Source organism: Metopolophium dirhodum, chromosome 3 (genome assembly GCF_019925205.1).
Source record: "Metopolophium dirhodum isolate CAU chromosome 3, ASM1992520v1, whole genome shotgun sequence".
Classification (NCBI taxonomy): Eukaryota; Metazoa; Arthropoda; class Insecta; order Hemiptera; family Aphididae; genus Metopolophium; species Metopolophium dirhodum.
Genome location: NC_083562.1, coordinates 17000218 through 17019543, shown reverse-complemented (window position 1 = coordinate 17019543; position 19326 = coordinate 17000218). Strand labels below are relative to the sequence as shown.

At 28.6% G+C, this 19326-nt stretch overlaps 1 protein-coding gene and 1 pseudogene across 1 annotated transcript in view; both read left to right on the top strand.

Moving 5' to 3' along the window:
- Positions 1 to 717: 717 nt before the first annotated feature.
- Positions 718 to 2100, top strand: LOC132941573 (ribonucleoside-diphosphate reductase subunit M2-like; annotated as a pseudogene).
- A 5484-nt stretch (positions 2101 to 7584) lies between these two features.
- The window catches only part of LOC132941583 (uncharacterized), a 74421-nt gene continuing 62679 nt past the window's right edge, over positions 7585 to 19326 (top strand). The window contains exon 1 of the mRNA XM_061009696.1: positions 7585 to 7953. The gene's annotated coding sequence lies outside the window, so the exon portion shown is untranslated. The remainder of the gene's footprint in view (positions 7954 to 19326) is intronic.

Here is a 19326-nt window from a genome sequence, read left to right as displayed (position 1 = left end):
TATAATTATGAATTTACAACTCAAAATAGTTTGTAAATTTTCTTTATTTTTAAGAATTTTGTCAAAATTCTAACTTCAGACACTCATGAAAAACTATTGTAAATTTACGTTAAACTTTTTTTTTTATTTCCACTTACAATTTTACAAAAAATGTTGTATAATATTTTCAAGTTATTGACTAAACAAACATTTTTTTATCGACATCAATTTTAAAAAAACTAATAATAATGGAAATTGTCATATGCCTATAAATAGCTCAACACGAGTCAAAATATTTTAAATATTATATGGCGTATAGAAAATGCTAATGTAAACAATCAGTTACAATTTCACGTATTTAGGGTATTTTTTTTTAGAGTTAGGTATACAAAAACTAAAATCTATTTTGCATAAAATGTCTTGTTTTTCTTTAATGTTTTTAGTTTTTCCCTGCAATTTTGACCTCCCCAATGCACCATCTAGAATCACTTTCCCACCGGAAAAGATACTTAAGTTGAAAATTGAAAAATTATTTTGACTACTAATCGTGTATACAGACACAAAAAAAAAATTAAGACAATTGTAAAATCAATACATTCATTGCTGTGCTCAGAATTTAAAATATTATTTATTCAACTAATTTTGTATTCTAATTATTTATTTTGTTTTCAGTTGACAAAAATAAATTTTTTGGAATCTGTGACTGCTTATAGAGAAAATTTTGATGCGACAATGTAACCTTTATTGAAAGATAATCCAAGACGTTTTGTCATATTTCCTATTATATATGACGATATTTGGCCATGTACAAAAAAAAAGAAGCTTCTTTTTGAAATATAGAAGAAGTCGATTTGCAAACTGTAAACTCTAGTTCATCAAAGTGACTAAAAGTAATTTTCTAATTAAAGTGGACTTTTGTTTTTAGGATCTGGAAGATTGGATGAGATTGACTGATGAAGAGGGTCACTTTGTATCAGGGTATTAGCATTTTTTACTGCTTCAAATGGCATAGTTAATGAAAATCTTGTCAAACAATTTTCTCAAGAAGTTCAAGTAACTGAGGCTAGATCTAGATGTTTTTGTGGGTTCCAAATTATGATTGAGAATATACATTTAGAAATGTGTAGCTTATTAATTGATACATATATTCAAGACCTGAAAGAAAAGTACATTTATACATTTTTTGATTATTTTTATTATTATAATTATGACTAATTTCTCTTGTTTTTTTATATATATATAGAGACTTAATGCTTCTAAAATCATGTCATGTGTAAAAAATGGCAGATTGGGCTCTTAAATGGATTACTGATAGTAAAACAAATTTTGGCGAAAGGTTAGTGGCATTTGCTGTTGTTAAAGATATATTTTTATCTGGAATTGTTCCTCCAATGAAGGAGGAAAAGAGGATTAATGCCAGGCTTAACTTTTAGCCACGAGCTGATTTCTAGAGACGAGGTATGTTAACGTTTTCAAGGATAATATAATAATGCATATAACACATTTTATTATTTTAATGTTTATTTAGGGTTTACACACCGATTTTACCTGTCTCTTATTTAAACATTTAGATCAAAAGTCTCCTCAAGCTGTTATCACACAGATCATTTGTGGAGCCATGACTATTGAACAAGATTTTTTGACAAATTTAATGCTTTACCAGTTAGGTTGATTGGCATGAGCTGTGAAAATATGGCTATATTTATTGAATTTGTTGCTGAAAGACTGTTAATAGAAATGGGATGTCCTATAGTACGTACATTTATTGATCATAGTAAGATTAATTTTAATATTTAATTAATAGATCGTCAAATCCGTTTCCATTCATGGAACTTACTTCTCAACAAGGAAAGACAAACTTCTTTGAAAGAAGACTAAGCAAACGCCAATGCCTTCAGTTGCACTCTGAATCATGTTTGTGAATAAAATTATTTGTCAATGACTTATTTATCATTATAAGAAAACTTTATTTCTTAATTTTATAGTAAAAAGTAATGTATTTAAAATCTAAATAAATTATGCAATCATACTTTTCATGTTTGTCGTATTTATAGTTTAATTGTTATGTTAAAATTGTTAATTTAAAAATATATGACTAATGTGTTGTAATTTATTGTTATACTTGCAGCAGTTATTTGTTCATACTAAATAAAAAATCCTTATTAAGTAAGAACTAAGAAGAAATAAATTATAATATAATATAAGATATAACCGTAGGCATATACAATAATTAAAACATTTTGTTTTTTATGTATATGGATATCACAGAACTTTAAACTAAATCTTATGATTAATAAGTTTTACCGTTTTTTATTTACATTTTATTATGATTAGAGTGCAGATTTGTATGCGTTTGCATATTTATTCTGGTTTATGGAATGATATTCTAAGTGAGCATAGAATTTGTTTCATGACCATAACAATTTAAACTATGAAACTTTTGGGCTGCATATCTCGACAAATAACTCATTGTTTTTCATTTTAATGACTTATTTTACGATTTTAATTGCATATTTCTGTTTTTTTCTTCTTTTTTTTTTAGACATTTTTGAATTAATTACTATAGCGATACTGGCAAAAGGAATATACTTGGGAACACGCATTGTTTTCTTATACTATATGCTTCTTTTTTTCTATATGAGATACAGAAATCTAATTTGTATACATACATTAATTGTTTAATGTCATTCTGATTCTAAATAAATCAATTTGTCATTGCTTTCTTGCAATCATTTCAGTGGTGGCATTTTAATTTTTAATATGTTAATCGAATTTGAATAATGTTTTATTTGGGTCAATGGTAGAAAAACAGGAAATTGGAATCGTATATTATATTCAATTTTCGAATAAAAATATAAATTTATGAATTTCTAACTCAAAATAGTTTGCAAATGTTCGTGATTTTTACGAATTTTGTCAAAATTCTAATTTCAGACGCTCATAAAAAAGCTATTGTGGATTTAAGCTCAACTTTTTTAAATTTCCTTTAACAGCAATTCACTATGAACGTATTGTAGATATTTACATTTTCAAGTTATTTGATGGAGCAAAACATTTTTTATCGACATAAATTATTAAGAAAAACCTAAAATAGTCGACCATTTCATATGCCTATAAATAGTTCAACACGAATCAAAATATTTTTAATATTTCATGTATCAACGGTACATAAGTAATTTATTTTAGAGTTACACCACTTACACCAAAAACCAAAATCGATTTTGTCAAAAACTGGATTTTACGTATATATTCCCGTTTAACCTTAATTTTTTTTTGTTTTTCACGTCTGGTTTTGGAGACTAGGTACTTGGAATTTCGACCTCCCCAATGGACCAAATAGATTCACTTTCCTGCCGGAAAGATGAGAAGCAAAGCATTATTTCGACTACTTGTCGTGTACACAGACAAAATAAAAAAAAAATGTATTACCTACGCATTGCGTAAATTTGCTAATAGTTTTATAAAAGGTCAATTCACTCTAATTTTTAAACTAGCGATGCTAATTGTGTACTGCTGATCGTAAATTACCTATACAAAACTGAGAGAATAAAATGCCCGCGTGTTACGTTTTAGGTACGTCCTCTCTAATCGTGGTCATATATGGAGGCAGCGTTCCCGATGATTCGGACTTCGGTACAATTTAAATGCCCGCCACATCGGCAGAAGTACCACCAGTACTATTATACTCTAAAAGTTTTATAAATCCACGAATATACTATTTTTAAATATTATACAACAAAATGTTTAAAAAATACACGTAAAATGAATTTTACTAAATTTTTATTTAATTATTATTTTGTATCAATTAGAATTTGTTAATAAACCAAGTAAAAAATAAATGTTTACCAAGTAACCAACCGTTATCTATTATAAATTTGAATTTAATTTACCGCATTTGCTTCTAGTAGAAACAAATAAATGTTTTTTAAAGATAATGTGAAAATATCCTTCATCCATCGGTTATGACGATTAGGTTATAATTATAAATAATTTATGGCAAATGACAATCGTCTGAGACGAACAGCGATTCCAATACGTACTCACATATTTCGTTCCATTCTGGTTATTAAGCTTGGTGTCTATTTTTACAAATGTCATTAATCTCAATACGTCCAGATTGAACTTCAGAGATATGAAGACGCGCACTGCATTTTCCTTGGCGGAGATGCACAGCTCTGACACTAGACAATATTATACACTCGAAGGGAACGCGTTTCGCCGGGAGGATAAATAATTACGTAAGTTTTGACCTTCTACACTTTTGAGGCGGTAGACCTAATGTAAATATTTACTGTCGTCAAACTTATATACCTGCCAGACGTAGAGTAGTTTAAAAAAATCCAGTTGTTATAGCCTTATAGGTGTACACAAATTAGGATATTATGAAAAATACCTAAAATTATAATACTCTACCTACAGCTGTTAATTTATTGTTATAGTAGAATAATTTTTAACATTTGAAATCAATGATTAGGCAATGCTTTTATAAGTAGGATGGTAGGTATTTATACCTACCTAATAAAATAATAAAATATATAATGATTAATGTTATTTAATATGATTTGTAAGTTTATAGCAGATTATACCTACCACTCGGTGACGATTATTTTTGACTTATACGTTCTTCGTAATTCGGTTCCGTCACGATAGTTTTAGTTTTCGTTAAATTTATTATTTGCTATCTTCACGTTCCTGGGCAGTACGATTAGATTGATAATTAATTTGATTCGTTGCATTTCGGGTTATTCTGCCTAAATTTGTCCGCCGCCTTATAGGAGGCATATTTAGTAAGTCACAAACACATAACACTTTAAATTTTATAGAAATTTGTGGCTTTTAGATTTAGTAATATTATAGATGCACAGCAAAGAGACGTTTACATTTTACCATGGACCATAGACCAGGGGTCACCAAATGGCGAGCCGAGGGCCGCATTCGGCCCGCGGATGAATTTTAACCGGCCCGCTAATAAGGAGAAAAGAAGCAATTTAATACGTAAACATGAATTATATTAAAAACAAATTCATATCCCGACTCACCAACGAACACCTTAAAATAATGATGAAGATAGCGACCACAAACCATAACCCCAACTTAAAGCAGCTAGTTGAGAGTAAGATCTGCCATTTATCATATTAAAAATATTAATTCATAATTGTTTCACTTATTTATTAAATGTAATTCTATTCTCATTAGTTATAGTTATATAATACGTGTATATTTTTTTATTAAGGAATGAAATAGTTTTGGCCAATAGGCATATTATGATAATAAAATAATAAATATTATAATATGTATATATAGTACATAATATATGTACTTTGAATTTGTATGGCCCGCGAGAATTGTCCAAATTCTTAATATGGCCCGCGGAAAGTATTAATTGGTGACCCCTGGCATAGACCATATTATACAACATACCATTGTTTTTGAGTAATGTTAAATAAGTGATTATTGCTATAGTTATTTGTTATGACAGATATATTTTTTTTTCATGATAATTGGTTACTGGTTAATTACTTATATATTATCGTTTTTGTATTTAGTTTTTTAGACTTTTTTTAATTTTTTTAAATTTTTCTCTCCGTAAGAACTATCCTCGTACTTCAAGGAATATTATAAAAAAAGAATTATCGAAATCAGTTCAGCTGCTCTCGAGATTTGCGCTTAGCAACACATTTAGCGATTCATTTTTATACTATAGATTATAATATTGTATGTACAGTCACACTGATATTTATATTATAACAGACATCTGTGGTCATATATTCTTATGTCATTTTGTAAATAAACTGTTCCATCGGCTCGGGCGACATGCGTCGACCATCGACCACTCTCCCTGCTCCTTACTCCCTTAGTGGCAGTCGCCAGTCACACGTGATGAGCTATATATAATAATATGTGTTCAGTATAATACATCTGTGTCTCAAATAATAAATTTATTCTTTTAAATATCTCTAATATATCAATTGTGTTCTTGATTAGTATTAAATTATAAGTAAATCAATATTAAACCTATTTCTTAAATAGAAATTAGTCGAATTAGGGTAAGTTAATTTATTAAATAATTAAATCCTTATATATATATATATATATATATATATATACTTACGTATGTGTACAAGAAGGTAATAATTTAGAGTGTGTATGCAATATACATAAATAGTAAATCATATTATATAAATAAAAAAAAGAGGTAAATACGTATATATTTGCACACATCCTATTTTCACATTAGGTACCTACTACAATACAGCACTTACTATTTTTTGTGATAAAACAATTAATAGTACCTAACTAAAATAGCGGGTAGCATGTCTCCCATCCCCCCTGCGGTCGCCCTTGTGTTCAAATATCTAATTTAATCCAAATGTTAACTTAAAATGTACGTATAAAAAAAGCGGGTAAGTGGATGTCGCTCTTCTGTATAAATGGGTCACTGTGTAATGGTGGTATCTCAAAATAATTTGCAATGACGTAAGCCACACAATTTGTTGTTTGTGCTGTATTTATGCGCAAGTGACAAGTGTTGAAGCGTAGGTACCTAACATAATAGGTATATTTTATAGGTAATACCTAATTATTAATATCAAAATAAATACAGACTCAACGTGAGTCATAACTCATAACAATAATATTATCATGATTTTTCATTACACACATTGATAGGCTGCTGGAGTGATCAAGGGGGGAGCGTTATCATCCCCCAGACAGTCGCTAATAATCAACGGGGATGCGTCGTGCATGTGAGTGATAATAATTATTAAAGCACGCAGGTGTTACCTATACAATAACAACGGGACTATAATATATAGTTGAGTGTTGGATTTAAAGGGATAGATGACGCAGTGACCACTTCCTCTTGCTTATTGGTCCGTTTTAAATTTTATTTTTACACTTGTATTGATTATATTCTGTTAGGTTGGGTAGGTTAGAATTGTTTCAACTTTAATACAATATTATTATAGACCAGAAATATTTGTTTGATCTCGGACATAGATTTTTACTTTTTAGTCGTCACATGTCGTAGTTGTGGGTAAAATATTTCAGGGTTTAAGTGCAATGAAGTAGGTACGTTGTATAATTGTTCATGGTTTTTGATTATGTATAATACAAAATTAGAAAATAATTGTGTAGTTGCTATGTAGTAAACTCATTTACTATCTAAGTTTTTGAATCTAAGAAAAATGTTAAAATAATAAGCACAAGCAGGAATCACGAACTTGTGTAAGGAATGATTTCCTAAGCTAACAATAAAAATATTAAATCAAATCAAACTAAATCAAACCCAACTACCTACTCTAATGACTAAAAGTTATAATACATTATTTAGTAGGTACCTATGTGTATTCAGTTTAGCTGTCGGCGGCGGCTGCACACCGCCAGTTTAGTGGTGTGATTTTTTTTTCAGGAAAAAAAAAATATAATAATCAAAACAAAAACAACATCAGACAACACGGTAGTGGTCATGCGATCGTGTCGTTAAAATCGGGTACGAAAAAAGAAAACGCTTGTCACGTGACCTGCGGGGAAACCGCCGATTTTCCCGCTACTACAGTCTCGGTGTAGTCAGTTTTCCCGTCCGCTATAGCCGTGCAACACGCTCGCCGCGGTACACTCGTCGTCGTGTTCTCGTCGCGTGCAAACATTCGTTCGTCCGTATGAAATAGGATTATTTAGACTTTTAGAGTGTAAAAACAAAAAACATTGTTACTTGAAAGCCAAATCTATTGGTTGATGGTCACGGTATTATAATAACCACTTACCTATTTTGATTTTGAAACGGTAAAGGACGAGAGAAATATTAAAACATTAATATCAAACATATAGAAATTTGCGCAATTTCGGAATGTTTGTCACTTACCCATAATTTTCTTGTCTCGTGCGCGAAATCGTATATGGCCTACGGGGCCACGTAGACCGCGGCTGTAGTCCGTCTGTGGCGTCAGTGGTGGTCGTGGTGGCCACGTAAAGGTAATAATATAAATTTGATTAATCGTCTTTGTGCATGGTAGTGTGACAGGATAATGGATATATAGTGACCAAAACAAAAGAAGTGATAACGATTAAAATACATAAGGAATCTACATTTATACGGCACCCTATTATATGTTCGTGACGGCACCCTTGGAATGTTTAAACCTAAAAAATAACAGGGAGTATACTGTATAGTGTAAATACACGGTAATCGGTAAAAAAGACCAAGGAAAAAATGAACATGGAAAAAATAAATTTGATTATGACAAAAAAATTACTATAATTAATCACCGGTAACACTGCAAACCTGTAAAAAAGACAATAAGTCGAATCGTCTATAATATATTAACATAAATGGTTCGTTCAAATAAACATTAACACTTCAGTGACTGCCTACAGACTAAATTTTGTTCAATCAAATATGAAAGTATTAAAAGGTCTACATAGGAAATTTCCAGTAAGGAAAAGTTATTTTACTTTATATTATACCACTTATTATATTTTATGATAAAGTTTGAAAATATCACCTATGGACTATGGTCACCTAAAAGGTAATTATGTTCCTTACATAGGGAACTTCCAGTAACAAACATTTATTTCACTCTATATTATACCACAAGTTATATTGTATATTTTTATTAATATATAAAAATAGACCATATTATAACGACGAGAATAAAAGATATCTTGCAACCACTCATTATTTTAAAAACTTTTAACTTTTTTAAAAATACAATTTTTCACAAAATTTTATGCAATTAAAAAAACAACATTTAAAAAAAAAAATTTAATTTTCATATTTCAATATTTTTAAAAATTATATTAAATATAAATGTTTTTTTATATTTTTTAAGTTTCATGATCAATATTTTAAATTTTTGTTCATTTTTTCCCGGGATTCACTGTATACTGTATATGATAATATACGCTTTACAGGTATACACTTAGCAATAAAATAATACAATTGCAATTATTGTATTTATTTTGTGTGTTTGTGGGAGTTCTTGGTGAAATATTAAGACACTAGACCAGGACACCAGGTCACGCATGTGGCTCTTAAATCAGTTTCGTGTGGCTCTTGAACCAACTACCCAAGCTTAGACTAAAATTAATAAATATAATTCCGTTAGAATTGTAAGATATAGTGTTTTTATCGCCGTCAGTTTCGTTATCATTACAGTCGTTATTACAGATTTTTACAGATTATTACAGATGTGTAGCCCAAATTGTGTAGCCTATATCCCAGAAGAAAAATACCCACTAACAAAAGAGTGTGCAAGAGACTTATTTCAATCTTTGGGACTACTTATGTGTGTAAATCATTGTACACAACGTTTGAATAGCATTAAACGCATTAAATCTAAATATAGTAGTGTATATGTGTAGGTAGAGTGAAAATAAATTGATATAAAATGTACTAACTGTAATTAGCTTTATAAATTTGCGGCTCCCAAAATTAAGGTTAGTGGCCACCCCTGCACTAGACCAATCGAAAATTCTGCGTACTTTATAAAATATATATGCGAATTACTCAATGTAATTACTCTGAAATTCACCATTCTCATAATAATTATCACACTTACTACTATTAAGGCATGTACATATTAAGTCAAGTTCTAATCCAGCGGAAGAGAATGATTAAACAACAATTTGAATACCATACCCCAATGCAATTGAACATATTTTGTGTTCTCTATTTAAAGCAGCTAAACTCGCCTCGTACCTAAACAAAATAAATTTATGGACTTGTTTTATTAGGTAAAACCTAGGTATCTACCCATTTACTGTTATATTGTGTGAACAATTCCGTGATCGAATTTTGTTTACTTGTTAATACAATTTGAATACTATTTCAAAAACTGATGACAACTTATAATATACTCGTTATATTATCCTAAGTACAAAAATTATAAAAACATTAGGTGTTGGTTAATCGTATACTATTATTATTTTAAATGTTAAGGTAATGAAACACCGTGATTGAAAAATAACTTTTTTGGTTTCATCACTAATTAAATATTAAAACATTAAATATTAAAATACTAGGTATGTGATTGGTGATGGTGAACTAATGATTTGCAATAATAATTCTTAAATATAATAACAGACCTCAAGTGGATTTTTAATATTTAAATAAATGTCATTGTAACAAATATTAAGAACCTTGTATTAAATTGTCAAGTTTTTTTACCTAACAAATACGATTTTATTGACATTCAAAGAAAGAAAAAAAAAGGGTGGGTAAGTGGATGTCGCTCTGCTGTACGGTAGATTCAAGTGGGTCACTACATAAAGGATGGTATTAAATTTGAATGCAATGATATAATATCATTGTATACGAAAAACGATTCTGAGCGGTGACGGGTTGTCAGTGTGGATATTTTATATTATATTTATATTGTTATTAGGTATTTATTATTAATACGGTAGCCGATAAGTTGAATTAATATTATAAAATTACAACAAGAAATAACTAAAATCGTTATTCTTGGTTATTCAATAAGTAATTTCTTCCAAATTTAAACATAAAATAACTATAAAAAAAAACCATGATTTATATTTTTGAGATTTTTTTCAGAATAACCTACTTACGTGGAACTTTGTAAGTTTTTAATCCTTAGCTATAAAAGTTGAGCAATTTACAGATAAACTTACAGGCTATAGTAAATAATTACAATATAAAATATCCAGACTGACAAACCGTCTCCGCTCAGAATCTTTTTCGTATACAATGATATTATATCATTGAATTCAAGTTTAATACAAATATACAAACCATTATACAGTGACCCTCTTGTAAGCTGTAACCTACTGTACAGCAGAGCACCATCCAGTTACCCGATTTTTAAATATATTATACACACTATACACATATTACTATTATGTTTAATAATTATTGACAACTATTTCATATTACCTATTATAATTATTATTATTTATTTATATATTTTTATTAGGTATAATAAATATTTAATAATCTTCTATGAGTATAACATAAAGATCTAAAGCAGTGGTTCCCAACCTTTTTGAGACTATTACCCATAAGTCAGGTTAGATATTAACAAATACCCCTCCCTATCAAAAAAAAGTTGAGTAATAAAAAAAATAATGATCATTTACATGAGTAAACTTAAAATGAGTATTTAAAATAAAAATAAATAATTTAACTTTTACCCCTCAAAAAATCGTGTTTTTACCCCTTAGGGGGTAATTACCCCCAGGTTGGGAACCGCTGATCTAAAGTATATAATAATAATTATTATTGAACTTTTTAGTTTGATCAAAAAGTGAATCGCTGAAAGGGAAAGATACGTTTTTGGTCGAAAACGGCAATGCCCCTTTAGATAGTTCGCATTTGATTTTAATTTAAAAACTCAATTAGGTACCCTACCTATTAAAAGTTGGCATAGACGTTTAAATAATCCTATTTTTTTTTTAGTATTTTGAAATTTTTTTCCTGGCATTATTTGAAATTAATTCAAAAATCAGTCCACTTATTCAAACTAAAAATTAAACGTAGGTACTATTCTTTTTTTATTGCATAACGTTTAGTAGGTTTGCCCAATGAAGACAACAAAAAATACTTAAATATTTGCGCCAGTAAAAAAACAGGTGTATCGTCGTTATTAATAATATGAATTCACTATTTTTATTTTTATATCTTTTGTATAGCTTTTACTTATAGGTTAGGTACCTACTGTGTTTATAAATATTGTTATCTGATATTTTTTTATAGGTACTTCACTATTTATCGGTAGGTAATATAAACATAAGAGGATTTTTTTTCGAAGTTAACCAAGTTATTTATTTATTGATCACTATAATATATATTAATTCCAACTATAAAATATACGCAACTCATTTAATAATTTTTTTACGTGGAACAAATTAATTTTGTAAATTCGAGAATTCGTCAAAACGTTGTGAAAGCAAAAAATCAGTTTTTAATTTAATTGGTTTTTTTGTACGCAATCCTCGGCTGATTCTAGATGAAATGTATCATATAATAGTAATAGGTACTATTCAATAATATTGTTTGTTCATAATTTTAAAAAAGAATAAACCTAGTTGTATGGTTTTCATTATTTTGATATTGTTTGATATGAGTTGTTCTATACAGTATGCTCACTCCCATTTTTCTTTAATAATGAATTTATGCAAATTCTAATATTTGGATTTTTTAAATATACAGATATATTTAAAGACAAGATTTCAAGAAAATGTATGGTTATTTGTTTTTGAAATGCAACAAAATAAGAAAATAGTTCAAAGAGAAATGAATATCCATAATTTCACAATTTCTTTAAAATTTTAAAACTTATGTGATTGTTTGGTAAACTTTTTATTTAATTTAAGGTAGAAAACATTTTCAAACTTTTTGACCAAGTGAAAAATTGTTATCCACATTTATAAAAAAAAAAACAAAACAAATATGAGAATTTAAAGTGTCTATTGGTAGCTTAAAAAGAGTCAATATAATTAAAAAAAAAGGTGGATAAGTGGATGTCGCTCTGCTGTACGGTAGGTTACAAGTGGGTCACTGTAATGGATGGTGTTAAATTTGAATTCAATGATATAATATCATTGTATAAGAAAAACGATTCTGAGCGAAAACAGTCAGTCATTCTATGATATTACCAAGTATATTTGATGATATTATTGTGAATAAAGTAATTTATATATAACCTATTTACGTGGAGCCTTGTTTTAAATTTTCAATCCTTAGCCATAAAAGTTATAAATTTTTAACTACAAAATAATTAATAAATTATAAATTTGATAAATGTTGTCAAAATTTGAACTTTAAATGCTTATAAAAAAAAATTGTGCATATGTATTATTAATATTTTTCAACTGCTATTAGAACGATATATCAGGAGCCTTATATTAAATTTTCATGCTTTTTTACCCAACAAATAAAAATTTATTGATATTTATAGAAAAAAAACTAAAAAAATTGAAAACTGACAATTTTCGTAAACAGCTTAAAAAGAGTCAAAATATTTTCAACATTTTATAGTGTATAGAAAATGCTAATATAAACATTCAGTGAAATTTTCAAGTATCTACAGTCATTCGTTTTTTAATTACAATAAAATAAGAAAATTGTTACATGAGAAATCGAGTAAATATCAAATGTTGTAAAAATATAAATTTCAGACGCTCATAAAAATTTAATTTAAGTTTCTTCTAGACATTTTTTTTTTGATAAAGGTAGACAAATTTATGAGTAATCTTATATTACATTTTCAAATCTTAGATTTAAAAAGAAAAATTTTTATGAATTCTCAACTCAAAATAATTTGCTAATTTTCGTGATTTTTCCGTATTTTGTCAAAATTTGAACTTTAAATGCTTATAATTAAAAACTGTGACTAAGGATTTTTAATTTTTTTCATCTGCCTTTGAAACAATAACCTAGGAGCCTTCTATTAAATTTTCAAGCTTTTTTACTCAACAGATAAAATTTTATTGATATTTATAGAAAAAAAAACTAAAAAAATTGAAAACTGACAATGGCCGTAAACAGCTCAAAAAGAATCAAAATATTTTGTAAATTTTATGGTGTATAGAAAATGCTAATATAAACATTCAGTCAAAATTTCATGTCCCTAATTTGTTTTAGAGTTACACCAAAAACCAAAATCGATTTTCTCGAAAACAGATTTTGCGTAAAAATTCCCGTTTTTCCTTAATTTTTCTTTTGTTTTTCACGTCGCTTGTGAAAACTACTGGGAAATTTTTACTTTTGACCACCCAAAGTACCAACTAGATTCACTTTCCTATCAGAAAAGTTACTATTGAAGAAAATCCAAGCACTTTTACTGTCCTAAAAGGTGATGACAGACACAAAAATAAAAAAAAATAAAAAAATAAAAAAATAAAAAAAAAATAAAAAAATAAAATAAAAAAAAAACACACATCATTGTAGAATCAATACATTCATCGCTTCGCTCAGAATCTAATAATAAACATTTAGTGAAAATTTCAAATATCTATGGTTATTTGTTTTTGAGTTAATATAAAAATCCGTTTTCTCTTAATTCTTCTTTTAATTATCCGACGCTATTAAAAATGACTAGAACTTTCGATTTTGACTTCTTAAAAGTACCATTTAGATCCAATTTTATACCAAAAATCACCCACAAATGGAAAATCGAAGCATTTTCTTAACTAATTTCGTGTGAGCGGACACAAAATTAAAATATAAAATAAAAAATACATCATTGTAAAATCAATATACATTCATCAGAGCGATGAAATCTAAGATCATCTTAGGGACTCAACATTTGTCAGTGATTAATACTGATTATATTATTAGACATGGGAAGATTTCCAATTTTAAGAATTTTTGGGTTACCTCTGTACCTATAAATTGTTTCTGATGATTCATCTTTGTTTTAAACATCTCTATACCACTTCTAAGTTCCGACTTCTGAGTTTACACTGAAACTCTTGTATTATATCTTATTTTTAAATAATTAAAAATATAAATGTATTTCAATTTGAAAAACAATAGAGGGGCTAAAGCTTAGTTACCATACCAGACATACGTGTTTTATAAAAGCTTTCCAAAGAGGAATTTATTGGAATTATAACATTGAAAAAATATTTTTTGTCACGCCTGCTTCGAAAGTTTGGTTTTCGATAGCGGTTGAAGCGTTTGAAAGCGGCCTTTTTTATCCAGCGGGCAATAAAGTGGGATTCCCTAATAGTTCCCGGCGGTAAAGTGGAAATCTCAAAAAGTGCCGGGTGGTAAAGTAGAAATCTCCAAAAGTGCTGGGCGCACTCGCGTATCTCCTGCACAACCAGACACTGAAATCTATACCACAGTCCTTAGCCTAACCTAACCTAACCTCCTTGCACGACGCTTAAACATTTTAACTTCTTGAAATTGTTTTTGTAGAATAATCTGATTGTTGCATAGATGATAGATCCCTACATAGTGCATTACCTTTGCTGTGATTACATTTTTTATTCTTATTTTATTTTTATATAACAATTATTATTTATATTAAAATCTATACCACGGTACTTACAAAACATACACTTTAGGTTACACTTATATTCATATTATAACCTCCATGCATGACGCTTAAAATAAATAAAATCAAATCGTTTTGTCCATGTAAAATACTGTTGTCGTAGAATAATTATAGTCTAGTTGTTGCATAGATCCCTGCATTACCTTTGAAGTGATCAATGAATGCAGAGGCGTGACAATAATTTGTATGTGTGGCTCGTGCGGGAAGGCAATTTCAGTCTTGGGTGAAATGCGGTCCTCGCCTGCGGCTCGTGCCACACACGTCGCCCGCGACTGAAATGGCTCACTTCCCACCCTTGCCACACCATATGTCATATACTATTATTTGATGTGGTCGGTTTCAAACGAAATAAGAATTCGATTTTCAAGTGAACCTCGCAACACTAACGAATATTTACAGTAAAATATCGCCGATGTGACTTAGATGTTCCAAAACTGAGTGCGTTAACAGTTTACAGTTTACACTAATTATTTAGACAATATGTTTAATTGTAATTCTTTACAAACAATAATATTTTTAGTGTATATGTATAGTCGAGCTTAACACGAGTTGTAAACAAGCGTTTATCGTAAGAAGTTTTTGAAGAGATTTACTGCGACTTATCACAGTGGCCGTCGCAATCAGTCGTTGACGTCACATCAAGATTTGCTATCAGTTTTCATGTAGTATCTCTCGCCACGCTCGTGACAAATTATTTATATATAGGTACATTATACAGCCCGATAAAACACGCGTTAATACGAATCAATCATAAATGCTGTTGCGAATCATGTTCGTGAATAAATTATGTGCTTATTGGAGAAACGGAATAGAATAAGCGATATTTGATTTTAAAAAACTATTTTTTTTTTATATTTATAATTTAATTTATTTATAGTTATGCTAGCCAAAATGAGAGTAGTACTACAGTCTATAGCAGTGGTTCTCAACCTTTTTTATTTAGTTTTAGTTTAGGTGACTTTTTTTTTAGTGATACAAAATAACTATTTATTATACAACTAATGACTTTTTCTTTTTTTCATAATTTAAAAAATAAAATATACCTAAATCAACTTAATAATTAATAATATATTTTTGAATACCTACCTACAATTTTATAAATATTATATAAGTACCTAATATTAATTTAATGTTTTCAATTTTACTTATTGTAAAATGGCATAATTATTTTAACAACAAAATTTTCGTTATTAATTCATTATTACTATATTCCCCCCGTGTAGTTTATCTAAATTCCCTCATGGGGAGAATCCCCCCCTCGTTTGGGGACCACGGGTATATAGCAGTATAAATTAAGCGTAAAAATAAAGGGTTATATAGTACCAAGACGTAAGAAGACGCGTAAGTATATGATTTATTTTCATTCCTAACAATTTGATGAAATTGTTAATGCTATAAAATAACGCAGTGCTAGTGAATATGAATATGGAGAGCAATATATTATATTATGGGATAGAAAAATATGAGGTAAAATACAATATTCATCAGTTACGACTTGCGAAGCATATAGTATGCTCTTATATAGTTTATGTGTTATCACTGACCAAAGACCACGGAGGATAATAATAAAATCTCGGGACATTATTATTGGCAATATAGGCAGACAACGGTTCCTGCTGCAGCTAGGTCCCTGCAGTGAATGATACGTGGACGGTGTGGGTCCGTTGCATTATTGATGTGTGGCGTCGTCTAAGACTCGGTTTCGAAGGTTAGGAATGAATATATATAATATATGATATATACTGAGTAAACTTTTTCGTGCGATTCTTTGACGTTTTTCACTTTGTTTGTATTTTGCACCACGTGATATATAGGTAGATATATTTTTTTACTCGTAACCCTTGATTATCAGACACCAATTGATTATTTTACAGAAACGTTTAGCTCGGGTCGTTTTGACTTCTGACAGTAGTGTATTTACCTTTAATACCCGATATATAATTGATATGTATTGGGAAACCGAGTGACAATAATTATTTTTGGGTACTTTGTAACTAAGGAATATTTATCTAATTTAAATTCCACTCAGCTAGTATACATAAACGTGGGTATGCGTGTATGTACTACTTATGGGATATGGTTGTATGAACGTACTCGTATTTTATACTCTTTATTTTAAAATATTTTAATGTAAATATGTTTAATATAGGAAAACGTAACTATCGTAATTTTTTCGACAATTTATATACATACCTATATTACTTACCAACTGTTCTGTAAAATGCTATTGATATAGTAGGTATATTGTATTATTGTATAAATAAATATACACTGGCACACAATTCTGAGTAAAATTTATAAAATAAGAAAATTTATAAAAGCCTTCTATTTTATATTAATATTACAGAAGAAAACAATAACGCCCTACGCATTCAACTTTCAATTATAGTATATACCGACATATCTAGTTTTAGACTTAAGAATTTATAAATGTATTTCAATTATTGCGTATCTAATTCCTTGATATTTATTTCATTATGTTAAATATATCTAAATCGTATTAGGTACACATAATAGTCGGTAATATCATTAACGAATTTTTAATGACATAAATACACTATAAAAAAAAATTATTTGAAAAAATTGTAGGTGCAATTGAAATTTGTATCTGCATCATGACAGTTTTTATATACAAATTTGTATGTTTTATGAATTTAAATATTTGAAATATATAGGTATCTAAAAAATTTGGGGTAGAATATTGTAATTTAAGTATTTGACCATAGAGTTTACCAGAACCGTAATAAATAATGATTATTTTTTTTTTTTTTATTTGAGATAAACAATCTGTACCTTAGGGGCACAATAAGTTTATATGGTTAGAGTAAATTACAGCAGGCTACACTTGAGGTGAGAACTCATACACTAATGACATTTACTAATTGATTTTTTTTTTTATAAAATTATTTAAACAAAACTGGTGCTCTGTTTTCGGATTAACTGATGGGAGGGGGGTGAAATAATAATTATAAAAAAAAAACGTGTATTACTAATTATTTCAAGTGGGCTAGAGTGAGTCCAGGATTTATATTATGCATATGAAATAAAATAAAACAAATAAATAATTATAAAAAGTAAACATTGTAAGGAAGAAAATAGTTTTACTTCTACTTACGTTACACAAACGGTAAAGAAACTTACTTTAACTACCGTCATATATAAGTATATAACATGTACCTAAACTAATAAGTCCTCGGGGATTTTTATGCCGGTATGGAACACGCAGACCACGCTATTTAATTATAATACTGAATATATTGCTTTACCAGTTTTGTTAGTGCACAGTTAGGATTAGAATTCTGTACAGTTTTTATAATATAATATCGAGTTTCTGTAATATAATAGTACCTACCTATAATATGTAGGTATGTAGTATGTACTGTATTGTATTATGGTTTATAAAATATGACTATATGAGTGATATTGTAAAGGTAAAAAAGTCCATTTTTACCAGATCTTATCTGTCTAATTAAATTATCATTGTGAAGATCAGGATTCGGTACTAACCCCTCATAATTGTTGTTATTATAAACCCACTGATTAAATATAAAGTAGGTGCGTAAATAATTAATCAATGTTATACCCAACTGTATTATTTGCTAATTTATATAATATATACCTAGACTCTGAAATATTATATTTATTTTAACATAATATTTAATTGCTTGAAAATAATATTGGTGGGTGAGGGGTCCTACTCTATTGATTATTTTAAATCATGCAATTAATTTGCATACGTTTATTAAGTCGAAAGGTATGACCTTGTAAATTTGGCTACACTGAATCTTTTTAAATAGGCATCCATACAGATACAATACTTAATGCGACTATATTATAACATTTTTAATGAGAAATCTAAATGAGGATCTGAAGTTTACTGTGTGTTGTATTTATTTTGTGTTTTAAACCTTAAGTACTTTAAAAGTACTTACACAACGAATAGAGATTAAATATCTAGAGACTGTGGTTTAATATATTTTGATATAGGACATACCTAATGAAATAGACGATCTAATGTTATTTAATTCATTTACCATAAGTTATGTACATTGAATATTAATCTAAACTGTAGGTTCAATTGTTCACTTTTTACATTTGTATACATTTATTATTGCATATTTGCATTTGAAAGTCTTAGTATATTAAGGAGTACCTATAACTGTATACATCTGTAAGTAATCACTGGTTATTAATTTAGGTATTGGTTAATGCATAATATTTTTTAATAACCTGGATAAGAAACAGTTACCGGTGGTGTTGGGCATTCGTATCGTTTATTGTTCATCTTGGACTTTGGTGAAAAATAGTGGCTTATAATTTTTTT